Consider the following 19337-nt stretch of genomic DNA (forward strand, 5'->3'; position numbering starts at 1 on the left):
CATGGGCTGTACAGGACGCTAATAGCCCCAGGCCCTTGTTCAAGGCTCTTCTGAAAGAGTTTAAAAGATAAGCTTTTGCAGGGCTCGAGACTAATACCTACTGACACCCATTAACACCAAGGGCTGCACAATTTAACTGCATTTAATTGCCTTTGGTTACAAAAGGTACGTTAATTAGGTGACACAAAAAGTCACAAAGACAGGCACACAACACATACAAAAAAAGAATGAACGCTGGAAACTGTTCTACGTAGTTTCGTGTGATAAAGAACCCTACTGCAACTTACTCAATTATTTAAACAGAAAAGAGATACAAACAACAGGTTGCCTACGATATACAATGCTCGCGATTGACGAAGACAATATACTTTGTAGTATTTTCAGAAAAAGACAAAAAAACAATATTATGGATCCCCAATAAACATGTCATATTCTAATAACTGCTGAAATTAACATGACAATGGAAGCACTTCGGAATACCTAAAAAAAAGAAACAAAAGTAACAACTGGAAGCACAAATACCTGTATCTTTAACCTCTTACGTGCCTAGGACGAGTGTGTTTGTCTTATTTGCATAGACATGCATGATAGCCCAGCAGTTAAGGGGTACAGAAGCAGACACACAGATATGGACACATGAGACGGACACATCCTACGCCTGACAAAGCAACAGGGAACATCCCCTGAGGTCATGAGTTATGCTACGATCCAGCCTTCACTGAAACCTTATCATTTGCATATCACGAAGAGGAAAACATTCAACTTTAGAAGACCATAGTCAGCCTCATTTTCGAAGAAATGGTAATAGCATGCATAGGATCACCAATGTTACCACTTGTGGGCTCCTGTACGTCAAATCCTAAACGTTAGAAAGGTGGAGGGTAAAAGGAGAGACTCAAAGCAAAGCAAACTCACCTTTCCTCTTCCTTTTAACTATCCGTCTTGAGAACACGAAACACCACCTGCACATTACTCTCAGGAAGCAGTGTTTACACATGGATTCCTATTGCATCTGATAGTAATGGATTCCTATTGCATATGCCAGTAATGGATTCCTATTGCATCTGCCAGTAATGGATTCCTATTGCATCTGCCTGGTTTTGATCAGCTCTAATCTCAACATCTCATGGCGACGTAAAATAGAGAGGTTTGCATGAAGAGTGGTAAGTACGAGGAGTAAACAGATTCCCCCTCCTGTCTCCCACTCCGCCTGAAAAGCCAGTGTGAAATATCCAAGAGTGAACGTTTTTCCGCCTTCTTTTTATGCCTTGCTATACCGCTCCACTAGATTTAAAATGACTCCTTTTGAATCTTATGATATTGTGAGAAATTGACTTCTTCTCCCTGTATAATTCCAAAGGGCATGCTCCAACCCTTGTAGCAGAGAATGGGATTAGCAAACAATCATATCTCACATACTTTTTATTTGAATGTCATTGAAAACCATGAAAAGCAAAAGAAACCAGCCCAGACCTGCTGCACTGTTATGATAACAACTGACAGAAGCTCCATTAGGAGACCCCCTTCAAAAGGGCATCAATGGGAGCAGAACATCCTGCTCCAAAAAAGACAGGTTGCTTGGCCACCAAAAACCTGCTTGTTGGAAACCTTTTCCTACATGTGGTTAATCCTTGACAAGGCCATACCAGTTGTATTCACTACTGACAATGGAGCCAGTTCATCAGTTAAACAATATTTGGGAGTTTTTATGTCTGCGAAATGCCAAGGGAACCTGCAAAAACAGGAGTCTGAAGAAATTTATATTTCAAGAGATTGAAATGTGTTTAAATTACAACTTGCAGTTGTGCAGCCTCAGAAAAGTATAGATGGTACATTTATTTTCCATTAATGTCTACCAAAGCACCTGCAACTTTCCCTGCGGGCAGAAGGAGACTTTTAGAATTCCAATTCCTACTTTGGCTTCCATTTTGTGTTTCTACTTGAAAATCAGAAGGACAGATTCCTCTCACCTAAATATTCACTTCACTTCATTTTCAGTGTTGGCATGGGAGAAGAAGATACACGAGCGCGATGATGTGATGGGTGGAGGGATGCAAAGCTGCTGGCTGTCATTTGGCTTTTTACCCACCCACTGACCCAAGTGGTCATGACTGTCCACTTGGCCTTTACCATCCACGATCTGCCAATCCCTGCAGAAACCCCCACCCTCCATCGCCACAGATCTCTTTGAGAGAGTTCAGTGCTTTTAGGGGGATGCCATTGTTATGTCTTTGAAGACTTCTGAAAGGTAATGGCTTAAATGCAGTTGTAAATCAGGGCCAGGTGTAGTAAAAGTGCCTTCAGCAAGTGTACCTTTGGGCCCATTGTCCTGTCTAATGATTACCGATAGGCAACCCAATGCTGTGCAATATTGTGTCATTCACCCCATATCATGCAAGACCTGCCCTCTATCTTGCAGTATTCTATGTTGTGCCTCATAGTACCCATAGCACGCTTTACTGCAATCAGGCAGTGCTTCATGATGCTAACCCAAGCTTCATGGAACTAAACTCCTGCTCCATGCCAGGATTTATTGCTCTCCCCCCAAGCCCCATGGCATTCTCCTCATACCTGAAGGTACCTGCCTCTGTCCCATGAATCTTTCTCCATGTGCAATAAAGTACACATTGCACTTTGTGATGTTTGCAAATAGTCAAACATCATTCAGTGCTAAGGAGATTTAACCCTTGTCTCATAGCATTTTCCCTCTGCCTGGTAAAGGTTGCACTGTGCCAGGGAACATTTGTATTATGCCTTGTAGCACCCATACCATGCTCAGCTGCACTCGCCCAGTGCTTCATGATACTCACTCATCCTTCTAGCCACTCTGCTCTAGTTCCCATCGCTCAACTGAGGCCCAGAGCGTAAATAAAGGTGCTAAAGACAGACATGAAGGCGCTACGCCAGCCTTTACTCATTTAGTCCCACTGCAGAGCATTGTTATTGGCTTTTGAAGGCTTTTGGGCCCATGCAGAATGGGAGTTGTTATTATTATTATTATTATTATTATTAATAAGGTATTTAGTGAGTGCGGACCTAGCTTTGGGAAGCAATGGATCGCTTTACAATCATAGGGGAAGAACACAGCGAGGGAAGCAGAGAAAAGGTTAGGGGGAGCTAATGAGGAGGGTGAGGGTGTGCAATTGGCAGCAAGGGATCGTCCTCCCTTTTCCACTCTTCCACCAAAAACCACTCGTTTTATGCCAGCATGACATTTTCATGCTGGTGTAAAACCAATGGGTTCCAGTGGAATCCTCCTGCTTTTTACCAAGCAGGAGGATTTGTATTTTGTATTTGTATTTTTGAATTTGTAGTGCGCACAGAATGGACCAAAGCGTATAACGGCGCAGATGGAACATCATTCGAACAGAACATAGCCAAACCCAAAAACAAGACAGTAGAGTGTCGGGGAAACCTATTTAGACAGAAAGGTTTTTAGTGCTCTACGGAATTGATAGAGAGGGGTAAGTGTCCTCAATTCTAAAGGTAGAGAATTCCATATTTCTGGACCAAATACTGAAAATCTTCTATCTCCCCGGGACTTGTACTCTGAGTGGGGTACAGATAGAAGATGAAGGTTACTAGGACGGTATGGGTGAATCCATAGGAATCCATTGTAAACGCTGCCTGCAATGACCAAATGCCTGGCAGCGTTCACTCAATTTGCACTGTGTAGTGCAAAGGGAAGCCTAAATGCCCTTCACTTCCACCTCCATTGTTCATTTCCATTTTGTATTTCACAGCGCAAATGATGGAAATTGCCTAGAGGAGGACTGGTTGTGCATATATTACAGGCCCTCTCGAGGCAATTTACACATTGGAGGAAAGTTACCTCCAATGTGCTTGCCTGTGACCTATCACTTTCACCCCATCTTTCATTACAAGCCCATTTCACTTAATAATATTTTCTGGTACGAACACATTATACAGTGCATTGGGGCTTTGCCCCTTGTCTCAATGCACGTGCCCCTTCTCTTGTAACATTTAGCCAGCGGCTTGGGAGATTTCTGTTGTGTTACCTGCACCCATCCACTGTTCCATCAAGGTCACTCGTGCCTCATGCCACTCATAGCGTGCCTCACGGCCAATTGTCATTCTAAAGATGGACGTCTAGCTATTGCGTCTAGATCTCGCAGCTCGCTGAATTATTCCTGGGGACCCCTGCAGAGCTCTGCCACCTCTGGAATACCTACTCTGAACTCCACTTGAGAACTGTTCCCACCCGCAATGTACTTAGTACCCACTGCTGCATGATCCCTACCTCTTCTGCTCCTCTTCACGTATAAGTACCAATCTCTGCCACTCCATATACTCACCTGTCAATCAAAATGCACTATTTATTTACGATATGTATGGGCCCTCTCCCCTTTGGGCATAGCTGCGCCACCATTCGGAATATCGCTATATGACACAGAGATGATACACACTCCACGCATATCAGCAATCTTTCCTTCGTCAAGAGTCAAAGTTTGTATGGCCCTGGGGCATAATGATCTCTCCCCGCCCTCTCCAAGCTACTCTTTTGTGTGTCTGCAATCTCCTTTCTCTCATCAAACTCTTGGCTTTATCACCTCTGATAATTCAATCTTGCTGACTCCATATCCTTTATCTAGGAAACCTAGGGGCACTTATTGAAGCCTCCTTGGCCAATACGCTACTAGAGAGTACCTGGGCAATTCTTGGGTCCATCACACATCCGTTCGCCACTAATTAACAGCGCCTCCATCCTCTTTTCATCAAGAGAATCTTTCGATCATATCTGACATCACACATGGTACACATAGGCACACTTATTCACACGTATTCACTCAACCATTTCCTTCCCTCATCCTTTGTTTTCTCACCCCCTTGGTGTTTCGTATGTCTCTTTGTTGTCTAGTAGCCTTCTGTCCTTTCTTCTTTGCTCTGTCTTCATGTCTACTCCATTGAGTGTAGACTAAAGGATCTCAATTTACAATACACGTTCAATTGGACGAGGCCTCTGTGACGTAATACCACTACAGTGGTCCTTGGTGCAGCATAACAGCTGATTAACTTAACTTAACGTAACATAACATAGCAAACATTTAGCTGAGGCATTAGACATACATGTTAAAAAATCAAATATGTCCGTTTTTAGATTATTGATATTTGTAGTCTTCAAGTCATGTCTTAGTGTGCTTATGATGTGTAATAATGGAACCCAATACCATCAGAGGCTGAACCCACATAAAGCATGGGATGTTGAGTGCCCTGCCCCAGTGTGAATATATTATTGTTATTCTTAGAAGGCAGAACCATTCAAAGATAAGGGCAAATTTAGCCCTATGGTACCCTAACTGCCAGCTAAGGGAGAGTGGAAACCTTCCAGCATTTCTCTCATAAAATCTGAAACTGAGAACATTCTTATGGTCTGACAGGAAATATTATGTGTTTGCCAACTTTTATATGGGCTTCTAAAAACAGATCAGTGCTGTGCTGCTAAGGAGAAATCATGAAACTATTGTATGTTGCCTTTCAATTAGGATTCCCTGAAAACGGACCATGCCTCTGAAGGCACCGACAGCCACACGCCGAAGGATCAATTTGCCAATAGTTCACTCAACAGGAGAAGTACCCCTGCCATAGATGGACTAACAGCCAAATGCACTGACACGAAAGCCTTGCACATGTGCTATGCGTCCTTGTCCTTATGTTCTCCTTTGCGTCATGATATGGTATTGCTCTGTTTTGTCCTTCTCGTTTTTGTTCCTCTGTGCCTTTTTTTCACCTTTTTGGGCCTCATTATGAGTCAGGCGTTAAGGGGTTAACGGCACCGTAAACGGCGCTGACCCTTAACGCCTGATTACAAGGTCCCTTAGCGCCATGGTGATTTTAACGCCTGCTTTTTGCAGGCGTTAAAATCCATGGCGCTAAGGGACCATGGTGCTAATTACGCCACCGTAATTTACGGTGGCGTAATTAGCGCCTTCCCCACTCCCATTATGCCCTATGGGGCAAAAATGGGAATGGGGAAGGGTAAAATGGGAAATGGGGATTTACCGCCCCATTCACCTTGGAATGGGGCGGTAAATCCGCCATCCACCATGGTGTAAACGTAGTTTACACCATGGTGGTAAGGGTACGACCCAGGCGGTAATTTACCGCCTGGGTCGTAATGAGGCCCTTTGTCCTTAAACTTTTTTACTCTATTTTGTCCTTCCCTTTTTCATTCCTTTTCTGAATATCTTCCGTTTTTGTCGTCTTTTTTGCTCTTTTTTTGCCTGGCCCTTACTGCTCTATTTTCACCTTGTCTTTTTGATCCATTTTTGTGATTTCCCCTTTTACTCCCTTTTGTCTTTTATTTGTCTTCGAGCATTTTGCTCCCTTTTGAACTTGTCATTAGTGCGCCTTTCTCCCCCACACGTTGTTGTTGTGTGCCTTATATCAGAACCTAACAGTACCTTACAGCCCGAAAAGAAAAGTCTGGAGGGTACTTCGATGTAGATTACTCATGATCTTACAAAAATGGTTGCATTCGTTTCAGAAACAATAGCTTCTATGAACATTAATACAGTAGTAAACACGTTTAACCAGGTGGGGAACGATGGTTCAAAACCTATACAGTCTATTCACAATACCTGGTGTTTTCGATTGATGATTTTGTACTATTACAAGATCTGGGTCTATATTGTCTGTCTCTGCCTCCCCATTCTCTTTCTGTCTCGCTATGTTGGCTGATTTACAAAAGCATTTTACAATAGCACAATCCCATTGAAAAATGCTTTGTAAATCAGGCCTTTTCTCTCTCTCTCTCTCTCTCTCTCTCTCTCTCTCTCTCTCTCTCTCTCTCTCTCTCTCTCTCTCTCTCTCTGTCTCTTTCTCTCTCACTCTTTGTCTCTCTCTGTGTTTGTGAGCTGCATTGTCAGGTGCGCCTTTTCTAGAGCCACTCACACCCTTGCTGACAGCACTATGACAAATGCAAAAGCACAGATATCTCGATTGGGTAGAAAGCCAACACTGACAGATTCATCCCCAGAGGTGGGGATTGCACTGGTATTTGGAGACATACATGATAGCCGCGTGGGTCCGTTGGTAGCAAAGGAGTTATTCTCTGGTCCTTTCTGGCTTTATTGTAGGGCAATTGGTTTGCCGGGCTGAGGTGGGTTCTTCACCTCAGAAGAATGGATGCAATGGGACGAGGAAGAAAGAGTTGAAGAAATAGAGATCACCCATCAGCAATCCAGTCATTAACACCATTGTCCAATCTCCAGGGTCACATGAATCACTGAGTAAAGCAGGTGTTGGTCACTGAGCGACGTATCCTTGATGAGCCTTGTATCACTCAATGACTGGCAAACAAGGGTAAGATCAGGAGGGTCTTTATCTTTGCTTCACTCTAAACATCACATGCATTCATTTCACAGGATTCTTATAAAGCATTTTGAATTGATTATCTTTTAACGTGTTCCCGCCTAAATTACAGTCTCCAAAAAAAGAGTGAAGTTGGATGGTTTTGGGAGGTTACATATATATTGTAAGGTTGTTGCAGTTTCGCTGTAACGGTGATCCCATCGGAGGTAATGGGGGCATCGGGCATTTTTGGTGGATGAAGAGGATTCCTCCATGTAAGGGCGAATTGATAAATATGAATTTAGTTTGGACTCCTAAATAGAGCTTTGAGCCAACAGAAGGTTCCTATGATATGATATGATATGATATGATATGGTATTTATAACGCGCCTATACACAAGTGTTTCAAGGCGCGATGAGGCAGGGGAGGGAAAAACAGTGGAAAGACAGACAAACGATCTTACTAGGCCAAGTGTCATTCAGATCGCGCAAGTGCAAGGGTAGGGAGAGAGGGAAAAGTGACTGGGGGAAGGGAGAGGGGGAAGTGCAGTACATGTACATATATAAATGCAAAATAACATAACATAGCATAACATGGGATAGAGGAATAAATACGATGGTAAAGTGGCCTGATGGTGGCAAGTGCAGAGTAGAGCAGAGAAGTGCTGGTCAGGGGGGGACTGTAGGGATGGAGAAAAACATTCCCTAAGTGCAGGGGTTTCCAGGGAGGCAGGGCAGGAGTGCAAAGGGTGGGACTTGGCCCCAAGGTCAGAAGGGTGTCCAGGTAACCAGTGCAGATTCGGCTGGAAATTTCAGCAGGGGAGAGAGGCAGAGAAAGCAGAAGCAAAGAGGAAGGGTTTGAGGTGTTTCCGGGACAGGAGATGGTTCTCCTCAAGTTTTAGGGAGGCAGGAAGGCTGTTCCAGAGGGTGGCCCCTGCCAAAGAGAGAGATCAACCACCAACTTGTTCCTTGGAGAAGCAGCTGACCATGAGGGAGTTGGAGGCAGATGAGCGAAGAGCCCGAGAAGGAAGGAATTTAGGAAGTTGAAGGTAAAGTGGCCCCAGGCCCCAGAAGGCCTTGTGGATAATGCAGAGGGTTTTGAACTTAATCCTTGCAGCCACTGGGAGCCAGTGCAGAGATTTCAGTCCTAGACAAATTCTGTAGAATGAGAGGCTTTAGGATGCAATATAAGCATTCTGTATTATTTCTAATGCAGCTCCTTGGCAGTTAGTTGTCTTGCCTGCTGCGCCCATTCCCTCCTGCAGAATCAATGGAATTCCCAATGGGAACACGGTGGACTTCAGTGTTGCTTTTCATGAAGGGAGGCTTTTAATGAGGCTTTCTTTTCATGATAGTTGGCTGGCCTCGGCCTGACAGGAAATTAGTTATGTGTTGGCAAACTTGTATATAGCCGTCCATTCACAGACCAGTACAGTCTTCCCAGAGAGAAATTATGAACATTACTCCATGGTGCCCTTCAATTAGGACAGTGACCATGCCTCCTGAGGCATATGCTGAAGGGTCAAGTTGCCAATAGGTGACCCAGCAGAAGAAAGACTCCTGCCACAGATGCACTTACCACCAAATTCAATCAGGATTTGATTGGCTCGAGGTACATTGGAAGTTTTACTTCTCGTTCTTGTTCTTTTGATTCTTGTATTGTTTGCTCTTTTTATCCCTGTCTCTTGTCATTTTTGCACTGTTCTGTCCTTGTTTTTTTGTGCTTTGTGTCCATCACCTGTTGTACTCCTTGTTATCCTTGTCCTTTTTGCTCTGTTCTGTCCTTATCCTTTTTGTACTTGTTTTTTGTGTTCCTTTGTGTCCAATTGTTCTCTGTGTTGTCCTTGCCCATTTCATTAATTTTTGTACTTGTCCTTATTGCTCCTTTTTGACCTTGTATTTTTTGCAAACATTGGCACTTGCCCCTTTTCCTCCCTTGTGTCCTTCATTTTGTTCTTTTAGCCTTTTGTTCCGTTTTGGACATGCCATTTGTGCTCCCTTCTGTCCTTCACTTTTTTGTTTTGTACCTTTTTGTGCCTTGCATTAGAACATAACACAGCCCGGTTATTAGAGCCACCCCAGCCTTTGCTGACAGTACCATGACCAGAGAAGAAGCACAGACATATCGAGGGGGTAGAATGAGGGCAGCAGTGATAGACTCATCTCCAGAGGTGGGGGCTGGCCTGGTGCTTGGAGACATACATAGTCATCAACTGGGTCAATTAGTGAGGCAACGGCTAGTCTGTGGTCCTTTTTGGCTTTGTGGTAAGGAAGTGCTTTGCCTGCCTGAGGTGAGTTCTTCACTTTAGAAGAATGTATGTAATTTGACGATGATGAAAGAGGTGAACTCATAAAGTTATCCAGTCATTCGTGCAAATGTCCCCCCTCCAGGGTCACAGTTAATCACCGAGTTAAGTCGATGTAGGTCACATATAAGTGACGACTAGTCCTCGATTTGCACGGAAGCACTAAATGACTGGCAAACAAGGGCAACTTTAGGCCTGCCTTTATCTTTGCTTCAATTTAAAAAAATCGCATGGCTTAATATCACAAGCCTTTAAAAAAAACAATGTGTATTGATTTACTTTTAACATTCACCCCATCTGCCTTCTTTATACCGCATGTTCATTTTCCAAGAAAGAGTAAAGTTGCATGTTTTTGAAGGCCTACAAATCCATTTAAAGGGTGTTGCTGGGTTGACTGGAATGGTGATTCCATTGAAAGTAATAGGAGTCATCAGGGATTTTTGGGGTTTGAAGATGATTCCGCCATATAAGAGTGAATGGATACATATGAGCCTTGAAATCGTTATTTTTAGTTTGGACACCTAAATGGCACTCTGAACCGCAAGCAAGACGCCAAGAAAAGCCTCTAGAGTTAGTGGCTTTTTGATTAAATTCATAATAATTCCGTGTTGTTTCTAAAATACCTCCTGAATGGTTGTCTTGTCTGCTGCGCCCAATCCCCTTCTGTGGAATTATTAGAATTCACAGTGGATTCAGTGTGGTTTTGCATGGAGACAGTCTTTAAATGACTGTTTTCTTTCATGAGTGCTGGCAGGCCGAGGCACTCCAAGGACCACTGTGAAACGAGGAAGGAGAGGGATGCCTCTGAAACCCGGCGATTATGAAAGGATAGTTTGGGGCTGGTGATTTGGGTCGTGATGGGGTGCAAACTGCATGACACACAGGTCGGCTTGTACCAACCTCTTGTCATGAGAAAGCAAAACATGATTCTGGAGTAGGAATTGAAATGAAATGACTTGCATTTGCCCTGTGTTATGTGAAAACAAATCCCATTATTCATCAAACAGCTGACATCAAATTAAAATGTGATTTATAAGGGCAATCGAAATATCAATTGAGTGATATGCACCAACCGTGCTCATCCTGATGTATTGTGAAATGAAATAAAATCATGTGTTTGTTTAAGTCTGTAATCTAAATAATCTGATACTTGCCACAGTAGGAGTAGCAGACATATGCGTTATGGAGTTCATAAAACAAGTAAGCGCTCCATGTTTGCTGCACTCTTGTTATGAACTCTAGAAAGAGAGGGCGGACTGTAACGCCCGCTTCATGAAAGCAGTGGACACTAGACCGCACAGGGTTGCATGCGGAAGTGTCTTTCTCACTGTGCCACAGGTCAAACAAGGATGTCTGCAGCAGATGAAGCAGCGCATTGTAAAGCCAGCAGGAGGGCTCCGTGCATGGCCATAGGACACTGGCCCATGCGCCTCACTGTCTCGTAGACTGCCACTCTTAGAGCCCATACATTTCCCACTGGGCAACAGAGGCAGAGGCAGCATTCCTTTCTCCCACTACCGTGCCTGGCCTTCCTGGTCTCTCAGTCCTTGGCACGAGACTGGTGGGCTGGGCAAAGGGAGAAGGTAAGGTTACAATGTTCATACCATCCTGATGCCCTCGCTGTGTCTGTGTGTGGAACAGCATCACAGCGGCCCTGCTCTATCTGTCTCTCATGCATACCGGGATATTAACAGATAACACCACTTGGCAAGTGATGTGAGGTCCTGGGAACATGAGGGCAAGGTCTATTAAATGATGTGGATAGCTAGGATGATCACAGCAATACATGGCAAATGCTGTGAATGGTTCCATGTTCTTTTGCCGACAGTAATTACTTTTTGGTACTTAACAACAAAGTAATTACTTAAAATTCTTGCATCAACATTTCTTTTCATTTTTGTGGGTCTACTCCATGCCCCTGTCTCCCCCTTCGTTACTGCCCTTACCTCACCCCCCCCTCCTTTTTACCCCTTAGGCCTCAATTCCCTAAAAGTTTCGATGAAAATGCAAAGTAATTACTTTGTGGTAAAGTACCATGAAGTAATTACTGTCAGCAAAAGGACGTGGTACTGCTAGGAGTACCTGGCTAAGTGATGGAAGTACATGGGCATATGATGGTATTAAGTGACAATTTGGTAACTGAACACATTATGCCAATAACTGGCAATTAGTGGGAGTGTCTCGGTGCATAGTGGCAACAGCAGACTACGTTGGAATGCATGCAAGTCACTGGAAAATAAGCAGAGTGCCTCGGCACTACCCAGGACTTTAGTCAGGCTAGAGAGAGTTAGCAGGGGCTTGGCCCCAGCTGTGCTCAAAAAGTGCCTTTTAGCCCAGGCTCTGTTGAGGTTCCCTAACCTGACTTTCCTGTGGTAAAATCAATGAAAAGAATTGCAGTGATGAGGCTGCTATTTCCCAGTAGATGGCAATAAACCCCATGCTTACAATCACATTATAACATTTAGACATTTGGAGTTAGATGATTTGCTTTGTAACAATTTGAAGAGACAATATCATATAAATATTACATTTTTGCAACATATTGTTGTTTTGAAGTATTGTCATTAGAATGACCAAATACAATGTTTTACCCTCAGCTGTCGTCTCATCAGTTTCCCAGTCAGCCCAGGATAGATACTGTTTCCAAAGTCCACTCAGGAAGAGACACAGGTGTTGACTGCCATCACCCTATTAGGTAAGGACAGCAAGGAACAGAGGATAGCACAGGGGCAACACGCTGGTCCTGGAACCAAGACCACGCAGAGCAACAGAGATTCGAATCCTGGATACACACTTAGAAACCGAACTCAGGTATGGTATTAGGCATGCTATAGAAAAACAATTAAATAAATAACTAGAAGATGATACCTGAGCTACTTGCGATGGAAAAAGCATGCTATACAACTCCCCACACCTGGTTATCCATGCCCAGTTCAGTTTGCAAGTTATTACCCAGGTCACATTAAGTTGTTAATCGTGGCGGGCAAGATCAGAAGATCATGGCCGGTACATGAAATTCAAAGTATCAATGGCTATAAAGGACCATTAATATTAAAGTGTTACTCAGGTTGATTTTTTATGATTTTGCAAAGCATGCAAGGTTGTGTCGAAGACCAATGGTTCATCATCAGGCACAAACTTAAGTCCTGGCTTCCCAATCGTTTCGCAAATATCTGTGCATCATCTACAGAGTTGATGAACTGGAATCTGCTCAGTGTGAACAATTTTGCCATAGACCGGATGTAGAAGTTAAACAGGAGTGGTGAACCCAATCCAGCTGAGCATGACACTACCCAGCCCCAATGACTGTAGGCTATTTAGGAGAAGTGGGTGGTTGATGGTGCCGAAAGCTGCGGCCAAGTCAAGAAAGACAAGATCACTCTCGCCAACCTCCCGTCAGTCTCCTCCCAGAGACGATCAAAGATGGGCCTACTGACAACCTAGGTGCCATTTCCTGTTCAAAATGAGCCTTGAGCATATTAGGGAACAATGATAGAATCAAGGGAACAAAGGCTGTTGAGATCTTTCAAAATAGTAAAAAGGTTCCTCAGACATTAAACGATTTACGTATTGTAACGTCTTCTCCCTCAGCAACGGAATAACCCTCCTTCGAATTTTCAAATAGAGTTTAGACGTAGAAACACTGTCCCTGCATGTGTCTTGCCATGGGTTGTGAAGGTTGTACTTCTGTAATAGATATTAAGACACTCCTGTTAGTTGTATTGTTTTTCTTATTCCTGGTGTGCTACATTTTTATTTTCTATTTAAGCAATAATCATCTGTTCTGTGGGCCTCACCAGGTGGTAATGACTCGATACCCAAGTTAGAGGTATGAGCAAAATTGCCTTGGGCCCAAGTTAGAGGCGCAAGTGTAGCAAGGGCCTTAACTTAGCTTGTTGTATTAGCACCCCAAGGTTAACCCTGTGGGTGCTAAGAATGATACATTTGTCTGGGACAATGATTCGAGGCCCACGCATAATCCGCTGTTCGTAACAATTCTACCCTCACCTAACATGCCGGGGTATGCGCTGGTCCCTTCTACCATTTGCAGGGTGTCCAGTGAGAAGAGGCGAGGTGAGGAGATTTGCGCAGTGGTGCGGAATTCGCAACCGCAATTCAAGTAAGTTGGGGGTTGGAAAGGGAGCAGGGGGAATGGTGAGACAGGGGATGGAGAACGGTAGGGAAAATGGCCGACGGGTCTGTCCACTGCTCGGGTTGCTCCGAACCCAGGCTTGATTGTGAAATTCAGCAGAGTTTGATGCAACTTCATTGGTGGATACACCCACCTAGGATGCTACTATGTTTTTATACAAGCACATAATTGAATGCTGGGTTTGTTGGTGCCATTGAATAGTGGTAAAACAGAGCCCATTTAAAGACATGTTGAAAGTAAATCACCAATGTTTTATTTGCTGTGTTGTTTGGTTATAATAATGCAAGCTCAACCGATGGCTATGGTGGAAACTGTTACATTAAGTGGGTCTATGTTTGCTTTGCTTCCTTGCTTCAGCCAGAGAATACAGGTTTACAGGAACATCATTCAGAGTTTTGGGGTGGAATCAACACACGGATCTTGCTCATTTACTGCCGTTGATAGATAACCTTGCAGCTGCCATTTTAGGAGGGTTTGAGAGCTTGTCCAGAACTATAGTGAGACAATTGTTTTAGAGAAAGAAAGGGTCTTTCTTAAATGTACAGCCAACAATGTTGGAAATGCAAGGCACTGCTTCCCAAGAACACAGAAGCAAACAGTCAATATTTTAACTCATGGACAGTTTAATTTCTTTAACATGATAAAGGGAGGTCTGCTCCCATTGACCTTATATCTCAGGGTGCCATTGTTGCATTGAAGATTCAATTTCAGAGCCAACAGGAGAAGATGACCTGCGGGTGGCAATCCAGCCCACAACTTCATTTACTAAATTATTTGGGATTCGAAAAGAACCACATGCCACTGTTTAGTGGTGGCCTTGGCACGTTTGGGAAGTAAGAGATGAGACAGAAAACACAGAAAGAGGACAAAGAGGAAAGACGGCCCAGAAGTTCAAATGTCTTTTTCCTACAGAATGGCTGCAGATAGAACTCTGCTATCGCGTCCTCCTGCCTACTGCATGTCGGATCACTGGAAGAAGCCATAGCGTGGACATGAGCCTTCGGAGGACACGAAGGGCAAAAGTCTTGCTGAGGATGTCCGCTTCTTATAAAGGCAAGTAACTCTCTTCCTGTACCACTTAGGTGAACTTGCATCACCTCGATGAGCACGTGCATCAGAGCTGGGAGAAGTAATATAGATGTTAAAAGGGACAAAAGTGTGTGAGAGCGCGTGTGCCGCATCAATAGCGATAGAAATGGAAACTTTGCCACAGGTTATTTTGGTAACACTCACCTCTGGGGTGGGTCATACCAGATTATAGCAACATGGTGCCAAGGCAAAGGCCTAAGAGAAATTAGTACTCATTGAGAGTCAAGCAGAATGCAACACGCATTCTGATTGGCTCTCGCCGGGTTGTTACCCAGCTGAGAATCTTTTGATTCTCGGCCGGGATTCCAGCCGCCTTGTCCTCGGTGTGGGGCGTGGCAGCCCCTCAGCCAATGAGGAGGCTCGAAGCAGGGCCATCCCTGCTCCGAGCCTCCCACGGCTGAGAGGCTGCCTTTGCCCCCCGCCGGGGACTCGGGTAAGGCTTTTTTTTTATTCCCTTTCCTCCCTCCTCCCTACCCCCACGTACCTTCTTGCTCCTTCATCCCCGGTGGGGGACGATGGCAGCCTCCAGCCGTGTGGAGACTCGGAGTGGGGCCATCCCACTCAGGAAGAGACACAGGTGTTGACTGCCACCACCCTATTGGGTAAGGACAGCAATGAACGGAGGATAGCACAGGGGCAACACGCTGGTCTTGGAACCAAGACCACGCAGAGCAACAGAGATTTGAATCCTGGATCCGCACTTAGAAACCAAACTCAGGTATGATCAGCTACAAACACTAACAAGGCTGTAGCAGCAAGTGCTACAGAAAATAGAATTGTTTTTCAAACATTCCTTTGCATTTACTTTTTTGTTACATTTGATGCAGTTAAGATATATATTGGGCAGCCCTCAGATGCCTTTGTCTGACTTAACCTCTAGAATATCTCTTAATAACATACAATAGAAATATCACTATCATCACTATCATTACTTTTATTGTTATTCATTTTATTTATAGTGGGAGTAGTATTAACAATATTATTTTTATAATGCACGGCAGCCTGCAATATCTGTATAAAAGCCTGTAAAAAATGTCCTGCTTACAGCCAGTTGTGACATTAGCACCCGGGCAGGGGGAGCCAGTCAATCAGATGGCTAAGGAAAGTGATCTTGAACTAGCGTTCCAAGCCCGCGTTCCAAGCCGCCTGATGTCCAGCTCCCCCGCCGCTATTTTCCCTCCCCCCTACTTACCTTTTTTTCCGTGGCACCGGCCGCCACCGCTGCATCTGCTTCTTCCCCTTGCTTCTCGCTGGCCACCATGCAAAGGGAAGGTGGGGCTCTGTACGGAGCCCCTCCTTCCCTTTCCATAGTGGCCACCTTGGAAAAGTGTTTCCTTCCTACAACGTGGCGTTGCGCGCGTCCCATTGTAAGAAGGAAAAACCTTTTTTATTGAGCACCCCGGGTTACCACTTTGGAAACCCAGGTCCTAATGGCCTTCATCACGCGTTCCAGGTGCTGGAACGGGAGATAATGTCCCAGATCCCTCATTACCATAGCGTTATCTTCATTCCGGCCCCTGGAACGGGGATGAACACCACATTCCAACTCACCTGTAATAAGAAAACAACATCACAATTGCTTTGTAATCAGTTATTACACTTCAGTTGTGACCTCACAATGCCTTCTTCTTGAGTTGGCAGAGAGAATGTCAGCCGTCACTGCAGCACTTAATTAAAGCTGTGAAAGGTTTTTCAAATTCCTTGCTCGCAATATACTTTTCTTCGATACATTTTATCCGGTAATCCACAAGGAACTGTGTATGGTAGAATGTATAATTTGTGCACTGCTTGAGTTTAACTTGTGAGCAAGAATCTTCATGTTATTACTTATTTTAAAGCACAAAATGAAAATAAAATGTAATCCATTTAATTAAACTGCTTTTCTTCAACACATACAGCTGCATTCTTTCTTTTTTAAATCCATGCAGATTCTATATTGATCATATGGATCAGCAAATGGGAGATCTCTTGCATTATATTAAGTAAGAGAATGACAGTGTGTGGCCATGAATGATAAGGCATAAAATACCTCCACAATACATTATAAGGATATTGCAATTCACTTTGGTGTTCCAAGGAACTTGTAAAGGAACTCGACCTTCGGCCTCGTTCCTCTATTTGGTCACGGAACTTCTCAGTGACTTGCAATATCCTTATAATGTATGATAAGGGGTACATTATCCGATATATTATTATTATTATTATTATTATTATTATTATTATTATTATCTGTATTTCTAACAGGAGTACTAATTTAGTGATGTTGAATACCAAATTCCCGTAATCACATGCCCATTGTTTAAATGATTCTAAAATCGTTATTTATTTATTTATGTATTTTCAGAAGGGATGTAATTTTCACGCATTTAAGAGTCAGCGTAGTTACGGATTTTAGGTTTCACCCAGGAGCACTTAGGCCTGTTGTGCAAGTGCCGCAGGATGCCTCTGGAAGCTGAAGGGAGTGCAGCTATCGCCCTGGCATGCATGGATCCCTCCACACACACCAGCGGGCATCAGCGCCCCCATTGTAGATGGATGGACATGTCCTACGCTGCAGACCTGGAATTGCAGCATAAACCTGAAACATACATTAGTCAAGGAAATTGCAGTTATTACATTTGACGTTTTCATACAATTTGAAATTAGGGTTTTTCAAATGTAATCATTGCCACATTGGGCCTGCAGATTGTGTTTACATTCTGCTCTCGTCTGTTGTGTCCCCAGTGAAATCCATTAGCTAGTAAGTTTGTCCAGCAAATTCTTCGAGCGGGGCACGTTCCGAGGGAAGCAATTGTTTCCTGTGCAATACTTGAAACTGATAGAAAAGGGAAAGGTTTCCTAAAGTTGCCACTTATGGATTTTTTTTTCACAAGATCTCTGCATGGGCCGTAAACAGCACAGCGTTGCCAGGATAAGCTGAAGCCACGAGGAGCAACTGCTGGCGCAAGTTGAGAAGCGAAGTTATGGGAAACAGTGGATGTCTACCCTTAGATGTCCAGCCAATATCAGCTAATGTAGCAGAAGCCTGCTGCTCCCCTTGGCTCTAGCTGGAAGGTATTTAGAAATCGTTCACTCATTCACACATGCAAATCTACTCTGCTGAAAAAGAGTCTAGTCTGAGAGTCGATGTTAATGCATTTCCAGAAATTTCAACGCAATTAATTACCCTGCCAGCGTTTTTAAAGGCCTCCTCACCGTACTTCGTACTTCCCTCTTCCTCTCTCGCACTTCAACAGTTTTGTTGGTCAAGTTCATGTTTTACAAAGAGCAGGTTCTCCAGTAAACTGAACTGTTTTTCCAAAGTTTTCTGGTTCATCCCACTTACATCCGATAACCTAATTAGGCAACTACAGCGCAGGGAAGTGGCTGGAAAGTGGTTGTATCTAGACAGACAATTCCCAATAGAGCGCAGCATCTGCCTAAGAAGGGTGTAGTCTCTACAGTACCCCAGGCTTCCCTACAGGTTTGCTCGCAGTGCGCAATGACTGCTTGGGCAGCAGCGCCAGGGCTGTAATCTCAGCAGGGGTCTCACATACTGAAGGCCACCTAACACGAAAGTGTCTTCAGGGTCACCCACTTACCACCACTATGGAATTGGCTGTTTGGAGTTGAGTGCCACTCCAGGAGAGACTCTTGGGCATGGTTTGACCTTTTTGGGTGCCCTGTTGAATATATTGTGGGCCCACATCATTAAAACCTCACTCTCAACTCCGGTGCTATGGTGCTGTGAGATGACTTTACTGAGGCATAAACCACAATACAATCAACACGCATGTCATAATCGTATGCTGTGATAGTCATGTACAAACCCAACCACCCGTACAGGAATCCCGTGCAGTGCAGGATTGGCACTCTCAGAAAATATTATACAATACACCATCAGAGGATTACCACCACAATGCAATCAGGGCTCGGGCACCTGCGATAATCAGCTGCATAATCCCAGATCTATCTCTGGGGTCTATCAGCTTGCGGTAAGAGTTAACAGACCTCCAAGATTCCATGCTTCCAGGTTTTGCCTGCTGATATCTCAAGCACATCCCGCATTCACTCACTGACTAATTTCATCCAGTCCTTGTGAGCACTTAAAGGTTTACGGGCGGGTATACGCTCGTTCGCAGGTGCATTAAGCCTGTGGCCTTTTCGGATCAGCGTTGTGATTTCATTGTTCTGTACTCCCTCTAGAGGCATGCCAACTATCACAACCTCCATCCCTACCCTTAATCACTTCTTTGCCTGTACAAATCTTTCATGTGAATTTAACATGTCTACCCATTTGCATTTTCCCCTCCTCTACTGCCCTTTTCTGTTCTCTTGCAGACCAATGTCCGTGGTGCTGTTAGCACACTCTTGTGGGGACTGGTGCAGTAGAAAAAAACTCTCAGCATAGCTTAACATGAGCTCACATTTATGCATTCACTTCGGTGTTCCTTTACATATTTCGTTCTATACTGAACATGCTGGCCTTGGGCCATCCT

General features: G+C 44.1%; 1 protein-coding gene across 1 annotated transcript in view; it reads right to left on the reverse strand.

Moving 5' to 3' along the window:
• Positions 1 to 19337, reverse strand: part of GREM2 (gremlin 2, DAN family BMP antagonist) — a 279186-nt gene that overhangs the window by 88770 nt on the left and 171079 nt on the right. The gene's annotated exons all lie outside the window — the stretch shown is intronic.

The sequence above is a fragment of the Ambystoma mexicanum genome, chromosome 4q, assembly GCF_040938575.1.
Source record: "Ambystoma mexicanum isolate Mex_15411 chromosome 4q, UKY_AmexF1_1, whole genome shotgun sequence".
Lineage (NCBI taxonomy): Eukaryota > Metazoa > Chordata > Amphibia > Caudata > Ambystomatidae > Ambystoma > Ambystoma mexicanum.